A 13,694-nucleotide genomic window follows, 5' to 3' on the forward strand; every position below is an offset into this window, starting at 1 on the left:
ACTATGCCAGAGACAAGGTTGATAGAAAGTCCACTTCGGGTACTTGTCATTTTCTTGGTAGATCTCTTGTGTCTTGGTCTTCCAAGAAACAAAACTCGGTATCCTTATCCACCGCCGAAGTGGAATACATTGTCGCTGGTTCATGTTGTGCTCAATTACTTTGGATGACCCAAACTCTTAAAGATTATGGGATCAATTTGAAACATGTTCCATTGCTTTCTGACAATGAGAGTGCGATTAATATTGCTCACAACCCCGTGCAACATTCTTGAACTAAGCATATTGAAGTTCGTCATCATTTCATTCGAGATCATGTTGTTAAGGGGATATTGATCTTAAGCATGTTCGTACCGATAAGCAATTGGCGGATATATTTACCAAACCGCTTGATGAGAAAGTATTTTGCCGTTTGAGAGGTGAATTGAACATCATTGATGCTTCAAACTTGGAGTAGAAACTCCATTCGGATACATGCAAGGCATAAGCCTTTGACTAATCCTTGACTTCTTCTCTTATAATGATGATCATATGTCTTGGATATATTTGCACCCTTGCATGCTATCTAACCCTTGTAGGTACTTGGATGAATCTAAATCTATGAGATTGCAACTCACTCACATCTTGAGCAACCTCTACATCACCAAGTCATTATACAATGGTGGTTGAAGACAAGGAAGCATGAAACCCTTCAACATATCCTTTGACAAATTCTATATATCAAATTTCATGATTGTCATTTTGGATACACAAGTGCTCTTCCTTACAAGACTAACGCATGTAGGTAGATGAACTCCAATTACAAGTGGTGCTCCCAACTCTTGATGAGCTACATCAACCTTGAGCAAACCACACAAGTTCAACTACATGACTAAGATCAACACCACCACCCAAGGTTGGCTCAAGCTCAAAGCTTAGGACTCTACAGTTTCTATTTTTGTGATCCAAGATCACATTGAGTCCATAGGAAAGCCAATACAATTAAAAGGGGATCAGGTGTTGCTTAACGGCTTGCTTGCTCAAAGTGCTTAGTGATATGCTCCAAAGCCCTCAACCACTTTCTTACATCCACATTTGTCCCAAACCTAAAGTCAAACTCGGCCCTACCGAATTTTCTACCCGTCGCCACCGAGTTCTCTTGACATAGCCATTGCCATAAACCCTAATCAATTCAATCACACCGATGGGATCTTGGTCTCATTGAGATGGGCATGCAAACTCTTTGTTGCCAATTGCAATAATCTCGGTCTCACCGAGATAGGCAATCGGTCCCACCGAGTTTGCTTGACCAACTCTCTGTTTTGCTTATTACCCAAATCGGTCCCACCGAGTTTGTGTAATCAATCATACCGAGATGAGGTTTTAACCTAACCCTAGCACATCGGTCCCACCGAGTTGATCATGTCGGTCCCAGCGAAAATCCTAACGTTCACATTTTGAACTGAATCATTCTAACCAAATTTTCTGATTCGGTCCCACCGAGTTTGGTAAATTGTGTGTAACGATTAGATTTTGTGTGGAGGCTATATATACCCCTCCACCCACTCTTCATCTGTGGAGAGAGCCATCAGAACATGCCTACACTTCCATCATACATTTTCTGAGAGAGAACCACCTACACTTGTGTTGAGGTCAAGATATTCCATTCCAACCACATAAATCTTGACTTCTAGCCATCCCCAATTTGCTTTCTACTGAAATCATCTTTCCACCAAATCCAATCCTATGAGAGAGATTGAGTGTTGGGGACACTATCATTTGAAGCACAAGAGCAAGGAGTTCATCATCAACACACCATCTATTACCTTTTGGAGAGTGGTGTCTCCTAGATAGGTTAGGTGTCACTTGGGAGCCTCCGTCAAGATTGTGGAGTTGAACTAAGGAGTTTGTACGGGCAAGGAGATTGCCTACTTCATGAAGATCTACCCTAGTGAGGCAAGTCCTTCGTGGGTGATGGTGTCGGTGTGAAACGACACCTATGGGGTCACTAGGATCCCTTCTACGGTTGGCTGACGCGGGGTTGTGCAAAGAGCGGGTCTATCGGTCAGCACACGAATCGTCTACCCAGGTTCGGGCTGCGGAGACGCGTAAAACCCTAGTCCTGCTTTGATGTGTATTTAGGTGTTCTTGTGTTCTTGAACTAGCTGCAGTGGCTTTCTAGTCCAAAAGATCCAAATCCCCCTCCAGTACGCCTCGAGCCTCCTTTTATAGACAAAAAGGGGTTGCCACAGTGGCACACAAGAGGTGGAAAGATGTACATGGGCTGAGTCTATCCCCTGGCATCGTCGGACAAACGCATTTAATGCGCTGCCGACGTAAATCTTGACTTCTAGCCATCCCCAAGTTGCTTTCCACTCAAATCATCTTTCCACCAACTCCAATCCTATGAGAGAGAGTTGAGTGTTGGGGAGACTATCATTTGAAGCACAAGAGCAAGGAGTTCATCATCAACACACCATCTATTACCTTTTGGACAGTGGTGTCTCCTAGATTGGTCAGGTCTCACTTGGGAGCCTCTGTCAAGATTGTGGAGTTGAACCAAGGAGTTTGTACGGGCAAGGAGATCGCCTACTTCGTGAAGATCTACCCTAGTGAGGCAAGTCCTTTGTGGGCGATGGCCATGGTGGGATAGACAAGGTTGCTTCTTCGTGGACCCTTCGTGGGTGGAGCCCTCCGTGGACTCACGCAACCCTTACCCTTCGTGGGTTGAAGTCTCCATCAATATGGATGTACGATAGCACCACATATCGGAACCACGCCAAAAATCTCCGTGTCTCAAATTGTGTTTGCACACTAAAATCCCTCCCCTTTACATTCTTGCAAATTTGCATGCTTTACTTTCCGCTACCCATATACTATTGCCATGCTTGCTTGATATGTATTGTGAATGGTTAAACATGTGCTAAAACTCCACCTCAACTTGAAGAAATTAAAAACTGCCACATTTCTTTGCTAGGAATCTATTCACCCCCTCTAGACACCTCTTCTCGATCCCTTTCAGCATGCTCCTAGGGTGATAGATTGGTAGGAAAAGACCATCGCTCGTCCCCGACCGCCACTCATAAGGAAGACAATCAATAAATAAATCATGCTCCGACTTCATCACACAACGGTTCACCATACGTGCATGCTACGAGAATCACAAACTTTAACACAAGTATCTCTCAAATTCACAACTACTCAACTAGCATGACTCTAATATTACCATCTTCATATCTCAAAACAATCATCAAGTATCAAACTTCTCATAGTATTCAATGCAATTTATATGAAAGTTTTTATTATACCCATCTTGGATGCCTATCATGTTAGGACTAATTTCGTAACCAAAGAAAATTACCATGCTGTTCTAAAGGACTCTCAAAATAATATAAGTGAAGCATGAGAGGTCAATAATTTCTATAAAATAAAACCACCACCGTACTCTAAGAAGATATAAGTGAAGCACTAGAGCAAAATTATCTAGCTCAAAAGATATAAGTGAAGCACATAGAGTATTCTAATAAATTCTGATTCATGTGTGTCTCTCCAAAAGGGTGTGTACAGCAATGATGATTGTGGTAAACTAAAAAGCAAAGACTCATATCATAGAAGACGCTGCAAACAAAACACATATCATGTGGTGAATAAAAAATATAGCCTCAAGTAAAGTTACCCATAGACGAAGACGAAAGGCATCCCCAAGCTTACGCTTTTGGTTGTCCTTGAATTTTACCTTGGTGTGCCTTGGGCATTCCCAATCTTATGCTCTTGCCACTCCTTATTCCAAAATCCATTAAATCTTTACCCAAACTTGAAAACTTCACAACACAAAACTCAATAGAAAATCTCATGAGCTCCGATAGTATAAGAAAACAAACCACCACTTTAAGGTACTATAATCAACTCATTCTTTATTTATATTGGTGTTAAACCTACTGTATTCCAACTTCTCTATGGTTCATACCCCCCGATATTAGCCATAGATTCATCAAAATAAGCAAACAACACACGAAAAACAAAATCTGTCAAAAATAGAATAGTCTGTAGCAATATGTAGGTTTTGAATACTTCTGTAACTCCAAAAATCCTGAGAAATTAGGAAATCCTAAATAATTTTTATATCGATCTACTGTAGTTGGAATTGGTATTTTATCTGTAGCGATCTGACCTCAAACAGTCAAATCTCTGTGCATAAGTGTCATCCCTGTATCGGTAATGCTGACACACACAGTACTTCAAAGGATTTACAACAGAGTAGCAATCACACACTTATTACATCAATAATCTCAAGAGAGAACTTAATACAATAATATGGCTTAAGTCCATCTAAATAAGATAACATCGGAAGGCTTGGAAGATAAAGTGAGTCCATCAACTCCAATGGCATAGCTGAGTGCACGACAAACGACCTAGCACACCTTACTCTTCGTCTAAAAAGTCTGCAACATGATATGTTGCAGCCCGAAACGGGTCAGCACATGGAATATGCTGGCAAGATAACACAATAGAGCAATGAACAAGTAAATGCTATCACTACATGCATATATGGATGGTGGAGGCTCTATGGTTCTAATGTTTTTGCGAAAAGCCAATTTTTCCTACAAGAAAGGAATATATCTTATTTAACTATCATGGTAGTTGATAAACATTGAGAATGGTAACCCCATCTCAATCCCTATTAAGTAGTAATTAATAACCCAACAAATTTATTTAGAGTGATGAGATCAAATCAATAATTCAAGTACCAGATATTCAAGATGTCCATAACCGGGGACACGGCTAACCATGATTAGTTTGTACACTCTGCAGAGGTTTGTGCACTTTTCCCCACAAGACTCGATCTCCTCCGTTGGATTTCTCGCACTACACGGTGTTTGAGAAACGGAGGACCTAGACACAGTCTTTCAGAAACATTAACTCTTTACTCTGGGTGGACAGTTACACCTGTCGGTGTTCTGGGAACGGGGGTCCCCAGACTTGCCTGCCTGCGACATGCGGCGTGGCTCAAAAGGGGGCCCAGCACGGCCCATCTTCACCAACACAGACCCAAGACCCTCGCGAGGGGCCAAGCCTCGCGGGCGGACGACGCAGAGCTTCCTCAGGCACGGCCTCACCAGGCTGGCTCGCGAGGAGGTAGAGAGATCAAGGCGGGGTACCTCACGAGGTGCCCGTGACGCAAGCCATGACGACCAAAGGCGCCAGGCGGGTGCCAGCCCGCGGAGTGTCCTCCTTTCCTCTTTGGTGCAAAGGGAGCAAGCGCAGCCGCAGAGTACCGAGGCGTCAGACAAAGGTTGCCATTTCGGTGCAACAAGACCAAGACCGGGAGGACTGCAAGACGGAGGTCATCATGGAGCCCAAGACGACGTCACCACCAGAGCTTTGTGCAGGCGAAGACTACTTTTGTCAGGATAACTAGTACTAGTTGTCCCCCTTCAAATTAGCCCGCCGTTGTTGGCTCCCTTCCCGCTCGATATTTGGGAAGAGGACCAGGGCCTCTATAAATAGGACTAGCCACCCACAGGGCAAGGGGGATCGAGATGAACAAGAGAGACCGAGGGGCAGAGAGGAGAGAGAGAGAGAGAAGGGTGACTGAACTCCTCCTAGCAGTTCATCGCCCCAGCCAAGAACAGACCCTCGCGAGGCTGTTCTTCCTTGTATTGTTCATCATCATCAGCCCAAGAGGCAATCCACCACGCCACACACTGGAGTAGGGTATTACACCACAACGGTGGCCCGAACCAGTATAAACCCTGTGTCTCTCGTGTTGTTCTTTCCATAGCTTAAATTTTAGCGAGGCGGAGGGGTGCAGGTAGGTAGGAGGCGAAATCTCCGTGCGCACCCCAGTGTTCGAACCTCAAGGGTCTGCCGGAACCCGAAATCCGACATTTGGCGCGCCAGGTAGGGGGTGCACCGGAATTCGTCTTCCACCACCCTGTTCTCTTCCGACCATTGCGCCCATGTCTGACGCTCGTCGGGCCCGCGCCGAGCGCCGGGCTGCTCTCGCTTCCCGCGTCGCCCAGACGGCTCCTGTCGGCGGGCGTCATCGCTGTTCCCCGTCAGCTACCGTCAACGCCGCCACCGGCCCAGCGGGGGACGAGCAGCAAGCATCGTCTTAGCATCCGTTCATGCGGCAAGACGGCCGCACCGCTACTCCCTCGCTCACCCCAGCTGGTTCTTCGCCCCGCGCGCTCCGCGCACCCATGGAGGCTCGAGCTGCGCTCACCGCGGCAAATGAGCTCTTGCGCTACCGTCCCGTCGACGACGTCTACGAAGAATGGCTCGACCGCGTCGCCGAGCTCGTCCGCGCCGCAGGGGGCTCTCCTGCGCCCCCCGTTCCGCTGCACCGCACCCCGCCCCACGCGGGCGACGAGGCTCCGGCGGCACCCCGGCCGCCTCCTCCTCAAGAAGGCACCATGGCTCCAAGGCGCGTGGCCCCTGGGCGGAACCCGCTCCGTCAGGTGCCAGCGCGGCAAGAGCAGAGCTGCCAAGAAGTCTATCACCTGCAAGAAGCTGCCCGGGCGCTCCCTGCTCCAGCACGTCGCGACCATGCTCCTGCTCTAGCACGTCAAGACCCTGCGCTGCTCCCAGCTGCAGCGCGTGGGGACATGCAAGACCAAGCTCTATGTCACCCAAGGCCTCCCGTGGCCACAACAGGTTGACGTGCCTTCACCACTGAGCTACGCAGCGTCGCGTGGCCCGGCAAGTTCAAGCCAGACCTGCCTCCTTGTTACGACAGCATGGCTGACCCTGCGGAGTTCCTCCAGCTCTACGAGCTGGGCATCGAAGCTGCCAACGGAGACGAGAAGGTCATGGCGAACTGGTTTCCCATGGCACTCAAGGATGGGGCCCGCACCTGGCTCCTGAACCTGGCTCCAGGCATGATCTCCTCCTGGGACAAGATGCGCATGCGCTTCATCGCCAACTTCCAAGGTACTCGCGACCGGCCACCCGCCATGAGCGACATGCGCCGCATCAAGCAACAACCCCGGGAGACCCTGCAGAAGTACATCCAGCGCTTCAACAACGCACGCCTCAAGATTTCCAAGGTGACTGAGGAGGCCATCATCTCAGCCTTCTCCGACGGCGTGCGCGATGTCAAGATGAAGGAGGAGCTGGCGATGCATGAAGACATGTGCACTTCCTTGGAGCTGTTCAACTTGGCAACCAAGTGCGCCAGGGCTGAGGAAGGGCATCTCTTCCTCCTCGAGCTGCCTGCCGCAGACCCAGAAGAGAAGAAGCCCAAGGCCAAGGATGTGAAGCGCAAGGGGGCTGCCGTGCTCGCGGCAGAGCCAGACACCAAGCGGGGCAGAGATTAGCCTGAACCTTCCAAGGGCAGCCGGTATTGTGTGTACCACGACCTCCACACCCACAACACAAACGAATGTCAAGAGCTCCGAGCCGTGCGAGAAGGAAGGATCGGCCGTCGCCCCAACCGCGGTGACCGGGGCTACGGTCCAGGAGGAGGAAGGAACGCAGGACGCTGGGAAGACCATGGCCCGCACCAAGGGTGGCGCGATCAACCTCGCGAGGATCGCTGGCAAGACCCGCCTCGCGAGGGAGATTGGAGGGATCAGCCTCGTGAGGATCACCCGCAAGGCAACGCAGGCCTCCCTCCGCTGCCGCCGCAGCCAAGGAGAAACGAGGACCGCCACCAAGACGAGGGGGTTGGTGGCTTCCAGGAGCCGCGCGCGATCGCCTGCATCCTGGGCGAGGCTCAGGCCCCGGCCTCTCAACGCATCTTCAAGCAGTTCGCCCGTGAAGTGAATGCAGTCCTCCCCAGGCTCGAAGCCACGCGGCCTTCTCAGGTGGTCGGCGTGCGCCATCACGTTCAGCTCAGCAGATCAGCTCAAGTGTGCAGCTACAGCCGGAGTCCTCCCAATGCTTTGTTCCCCAATCATCAGCAACGTGGTGGTCACCAGGACCCTCATCGATGCCGGGGCAGGGCTCAACGTCCTGTCCATGGAAACATTCAACAATCTCCAAGTGCCCTACAGCCAGCTTCAGCCAACCAAGCCCTTCTCCGGAATCACCGACGGCTCCACGGTCCCGATTGGGCAGGTCCGCCTCCCTGTCACCTTCGGGGCACGCGACAACTACCGCACCAAGCTCATCGACTTCGACGTCGCTCACATTCGCCTGCCGTACAACGCCATCCTTGGGTACCCAGCGCTGGCCAAGTTCATGGCCGTAACTCACCACGGCTACAACGTCCTCAAGATGCCAGGAAGTGGCGGAGTCATCACGGTGTCCTGTGAAGAGAAGGACGCGGTGTGTTCCCTGGAACGAGCCTTTCAGGCCGCGTCACTGGAAGACCCGGATCGCGGAAGCAGGAGGCTTCCCGAGACCGCCCCCAAGAAGAAGAAGACATTGTCTGGCCCGGCCCCTCAGGAGGCAGGCCCCTTTGGGCCCGTGCCTGCCCAGGGGGAACCTCCTTCCATCGCATCGGAAAGCGCGCCCGGCGCCCTCCTCAGGCAGGGTTCGGGGGCTCTCCCCTTGAGGGCCACCGACCTGGCTAGTGTCACGAGGGAGGTGCTTGGGAACCACATGGAGGTGTGTTTCGAAGCATGTTTCCCTCAAGAAGGAGTAAGGCAAAGAGAGCCAGACCCTCAGGAGTTCGTCAGCAAGGCTATTCAGGAGCTACAGGAGTCAAGGGTCATGAAAGACGGCCGCTGTCTACCAGCAGTGGCTCCCCATCCAGGCGAGGATGGTGGGCTGCACGCCTGCATCGACATACCAGGGCTCAACCGAGTCGCCTCTCTGGAGCGTCTCTGGCCCTCACGAGTGGGGCGCTACGGAGGTCCACCCCACAGCTACGTTCGCATGCCTTACGGCTTGCCGAACGCGGCTTCCACGTACCAGCGCCTCATGAGGGGCATCATGGAGGCACAAGAGGCCAGGCGTTCCGCAGCCCTGGCGGAGATGGAGATGGTCCGCAGGGAGCCACCAGCGCCTCCGGAGCCTCCCGAGGCCCCTGGGCCCAGGGGCTCGTGAGGATCGGCTTCCGCAGCCCACCGAGTCTGCTACACCAACAACCCTTCGTCCTCAACGCCATCAGGTGACATCTTTCAAGTTTCACTTCCAGCTAGGAGAGCGCCCCCCAGGGCTGCATTATTCCCAGGCCGCATGGGTCCGTCCCTCCGGCATGTATCCCTTTTATTTCATGTTGTTAGCTTACCTTGTTGGGGGCACCCCTCGGGCCACATGATCCCCAAGTCGCTCGGGCCTGACCCAGTGATGTCCGCCTTCCCAGCATCTATTTGAATGAATCCACTCCTTCGCGGCTAATGTGTTTGACCTAGCCGCCCGCTCAACTGACGCCAACTGATGGAACTGCTCTAAACGGCACGACGCTTGCGCATGGGTCCGTCCCTGCAACGCTGACAAACCTGAATGGCTGAGCTCTGGCCGCGGCAGCCCCGCATGGCGCCACCTCGTCAATCCTTCAGTGCCTCGTACCCCTCGGAAGCAACCAACGGCTGACTGTCAATTGTCATGGCAACCCCCCATTTTTTGTATGATGGGTCTACAGGATCTCCTCAAGGAGCTGCGTCAGGCGAGGCCCTTGCGGTGTCTCCTTCGCTCTCATCCGCTCGAACCGCTTGCACGTTAAAGGGGGGTGCCTGAGCATCGTGACTCAGGGCTCCTACTGGCTGTAAAGCCCTCACCCTCTGGCCTTGTCCACGGCATCGCGACCTGGCATACCAGCGACGGCTGAGACTCGCTCGAGGGCCGGGACCCGAGGATGTAAAGCAGAAAGGGGAGCAAAGGCGAGAGAGGAGGGACACGCGAGGACCTCGCCGAGCAACCTCGCGCCTGCCGATGCACGGAACCAGCGACACACCAGAGAGCGACCCCTGATCCTCGAGATAAGTCACCACCCGGAAGCACCAGCTACTGTGGCACCACCCCCGCACCTAATGCAATCCCGTGTTAGCGACGCCGCTCTCCTTTCTCACCGAATGACGGCTGCTTGAGCGCCAAAGGGGACCTCCTGAGCATCGCGACTCAGGGGCTCTTACCGGACTCCGGGTCGCTCACCTCCTGGCCTTGACCACGGCATCGCGACCTGGCATACCAGCGACGGCTGAAGCCGCCTTGGGACTGGGACCTGTCGGCGCAGAGCACCAAGCCCTCGTGAGGTTCGAAAGGGAGGACTGAGCTAAGACGGAATGAGCAACTCGCACAATTCTACGACAAGGGTTGTATTAACAAAACAGGATCACAGGCACCTTACAAGCCCCCACGGGACGCGTCTTTGATTCCTCGCAGGGAACAGATCCTAAAGGGACACTAACTACGCGCGCCCCTGTAGAAGACGCCATCATCAATAGTGGGCCATCAAGCACCGGCGCCAACGCCATCATGATCAAAGTCGGCGGTGGCCTGACGAGCCCGCCCTGCTCCAGGAGCGGCGCTGGCTCGGTGGCTCGTAGCTGTCGTTGCTCGTCTCCAGAGTCGCGAAGAGCTCGCTGGAGTCGCTGGAACCTCCGACGCCTCCACCGCCTGAGGAGCCGCCAAGGGAGCGGTCGGTGGGCCCAGTCCTCGCCGCAGCAGGGTCCCGGCCACCTCTCCCAGGGCAGCACTCCAGCCAGCGCCCGTTCGCATCGAAGACCTTGAAGAGCATCACCGAAGCACCGTCGTACTCCAAGTGGATCGCGAAGGCGCCTCTTGTCCTGCACACCCGGGAGATTTCGCTCGAGCCTCAAGTCATGAAGACCTCGCCCGGGGCAACGACCGCGACCTCTGCCTCGGTCGCGAGGGTGCTGCAGCCGGCATGCTGCAGCAAAAGCTCCAGCGGCTCTCCCTGCGGGATGATGGAGGCGGAGAAGGGAGGAAGGCGAATCCAAGACTGAGGAGGCATGGCGACATGGAGCGCGAGCTCTCGGGAGGAGCCCTCGGTGTGGACCCCAGGGGGGACGACCCACACCTTCGTGACCCGTCGGCGCCGACGGCGGCGCCGCCCGTGGCGATCAGCATCAGCTCCTTCAGGGCCCTCGATGTGGGCATACAAGGGAAGCGGGAACCCCGGCGATGCCCGCTCACACCAAGGCCTCGACACCACCTGATGAGCCCCCTCGTCCGGGCCGCGGAGGACGAGCCATTTCTTCGGTGGGAGCGGGTCTGGTTCCTCTTGGGGAGCCTTTCCCTTCTCTGCCGTCGAGAACCGGCAAATCGGGGCCATCGCAGCAAGACGGAGCAAGGATCGGGAAGAAGGAGAAGCAAGAAGGGATGGACTGGAAGGGCATGCACCGTTCCATACTTATAGCCGGCGAAGGCCAACCGCTGACCTCCACAATCACAGGTAATCATGACCTACTTTGCATGCAGGGACTTGTCCAATCCGTGCAGTTGCCGAGGCGCCATGGGGAAGTGGAGACGCCCACGTCCAATCAACTGCCATGCGGCGCCCAAGGCCGCAGGCTGTTAGGGCCCGTGGCGCTTCGCTCTTGCCCTTCCGCCTCCCTGCACGGCCAAGTCTGGGCGCGCCTTGGGCCCAGGGGCTACTGTCGGTGTTCTGGGAACGGGGGTCCCCAGACTTGCCTGCCTGCGGCCTGCGGCGTGGCTCAAAGGGGGGCCTAGCATGGCCCATCTTCACCAACACAGACCCAAGACCCTTGCGAGGGGCCAAGCCTCGCGGGGTGGACGACGCGGAGCTTCCTCAGGCACGACCTCACCAGGCTGGCTTGCGAGGAGGCGGAGAGATCAAGGCGAGGTACCTCACGAGGTGCCCGTGACGCAAGCCATGACGACCAAAGGCGCCAGGCGGGTGCCAGCCCACGCAGAGTCCTCCTTTCCTCTTCGGTGAAAAGGGAGCAAGCGCAGCCGCGGAGTACCGAGGCGTCAGGCAAAGGTTGCCATTTCGGTGCAACAAGACCAAGACCGGGAGGACTGCAAGACGGAGGTCATCGTGGAGCCCAAGACGGTGTCACCACCAGAGCTTTGTGCAGGTGAAGACTACTTTTGTCAGGATAACTATTACTAGCTGTCCCCCTTCAAATTAGCCCGCCATTGTTGGCTCCCTTCCTGCTCAATATTTGGGAAGAGGACCAGGGCCTCTATAAATAGGACCAGCCACCCACAGGGCAAGGGGGATCGAGATGAACAAGAGAGACCAAGGGGCAGAGAGGAGAGAGGGAGAGAGAGAGAAAGAGAGAGAGAGAAGGGTGACTGAACTCCTCCCAGCAGTTCATCGCCCCAGCCAAGAACAGACCCTCGCGAGGCTGTTCTTCCTTGTATTGTTCATCATCATCAGCCCAAGAGGCAATCCACCACGCCACACACTGGAGTAGGGTATTACACCACAATGGTGGCCCGAACCAGTATAAACCCTGTGTCTCTCGTGTTGTTCTTTCCATAGCATAGATCTTAGCGAGGCGGAGGGGTGCAGGTAGGTAGGAGGCGAAATCTCCGCGCGCACCCCAGTGTTCGAACCTCAAGGGTCTGCCGGAACCCGAAATCTGACAACACCTACTTTCCCCTACATCTGCTAGCCCACCACTAAAAGAGGTCATGCAACATACTCAACTATGCTAGAGCCCATAATAGCTTGTGGCTGCACACGAAAGTTTCTAGCATGAATAATCTTATGATCCCTTTGAGCCTGGGTGGTGAACCAAAAGATAAACTGGTATATCCCCAGGTGCCCGCAAACAATCCACCCAGATGTGTATTTAAGTAGCCACCTGAAGTTAACCATTAATTAACAATCTCACATCTATCATGCATCCCTCAAACCAAACCACGTCTACGAGCATAGCATAGCAGTTTAAGCATAACGTAGAAGTAACTCCCAAGGTTTGATAATAAAAGGGCAATAGGTTCTACCTCATCATCTACTTCCCAAAACCTACATGTTAAAGGATCCTACTCATGCAATGTTTGAGGATTGTAGCTAATGCATAAAAACTGGGTAATAAGGGGTATGATCAAAGTGTTACTTGCCTTGCTGACGATCTGTAAACCCTAGAGACTCGTAGTAGCACGCTCGCACTCCGGGTATTCTATCGCAAACAAATAATAGCATACGTAAGCACTCAAGCATAGATGCAAGGGTAAAACTCAAATAATAAGATCCACTCTGAAAGTTCAACTGAAGAGCTTCGATTTGCAAAAAGAATCGATCAAATCAGAGCTACGGAACTAAAACTACGATCAAAAGAACTTCGAATTCAAATCTTCTTGAAACCAAATTTTAAATTGTCAAAACCATGTTCAAGTTGTTTAACCGGAAAGAGGGGCCCGAGATGAAGATTTTGGCGTTGGTTTCACTGGATTTGGACTAACGATTAAAAAGTTATGAGGGTTTGAAGATCAGGGGCTAATTCGTGATAAAAATAATCGCAGATAGGTCCCTGGCTGAAAAATAAAATAAAAGAAGAAGACTACGGCGCGAACATCCGCTAACGGAGGCAAACGAACGGATTCATTCGTTAAAACAAACTAACGAACGAACGTTCGCAAAATAACCATAGCGAAGAAAACCGAGAAAATAAAAAAAACCGAACTAGGTTTTATAAAAACCAAACGATTTTATACCTAAATCGAAAAAAACCGGCAGCGACGACGAGGTCAACGGCGGCGGCGAGACGGCGCGATCCGGCGGACGGGGTGGCGGCTCCGGTGCGTGGGTGGCTCGGCAAGGACGCGGGGCGGCGGTTGCGCGGCAGCGGCGACAGCGGAGCAACAGTAGCGTGGGGCGTCGGGCTGCAGCGGCG

This window comes from Triticum dicoccoides, chromosome 3A (assembly GCF_002162155.2).
Source record: "Triticum dicoccoides isolate Atlit2015 ecotype Zavitan chromosome 3A, WEW_v2.0, whole genome shotgun sequence".
Classification (NCBI taxonomy): domain Eukaryota; kingdom Viridiplantae; phylum Streptophyta; class Magnoliopsida; order Poales; family Poaceae; genus Triticum; species Triticum dicoccoides.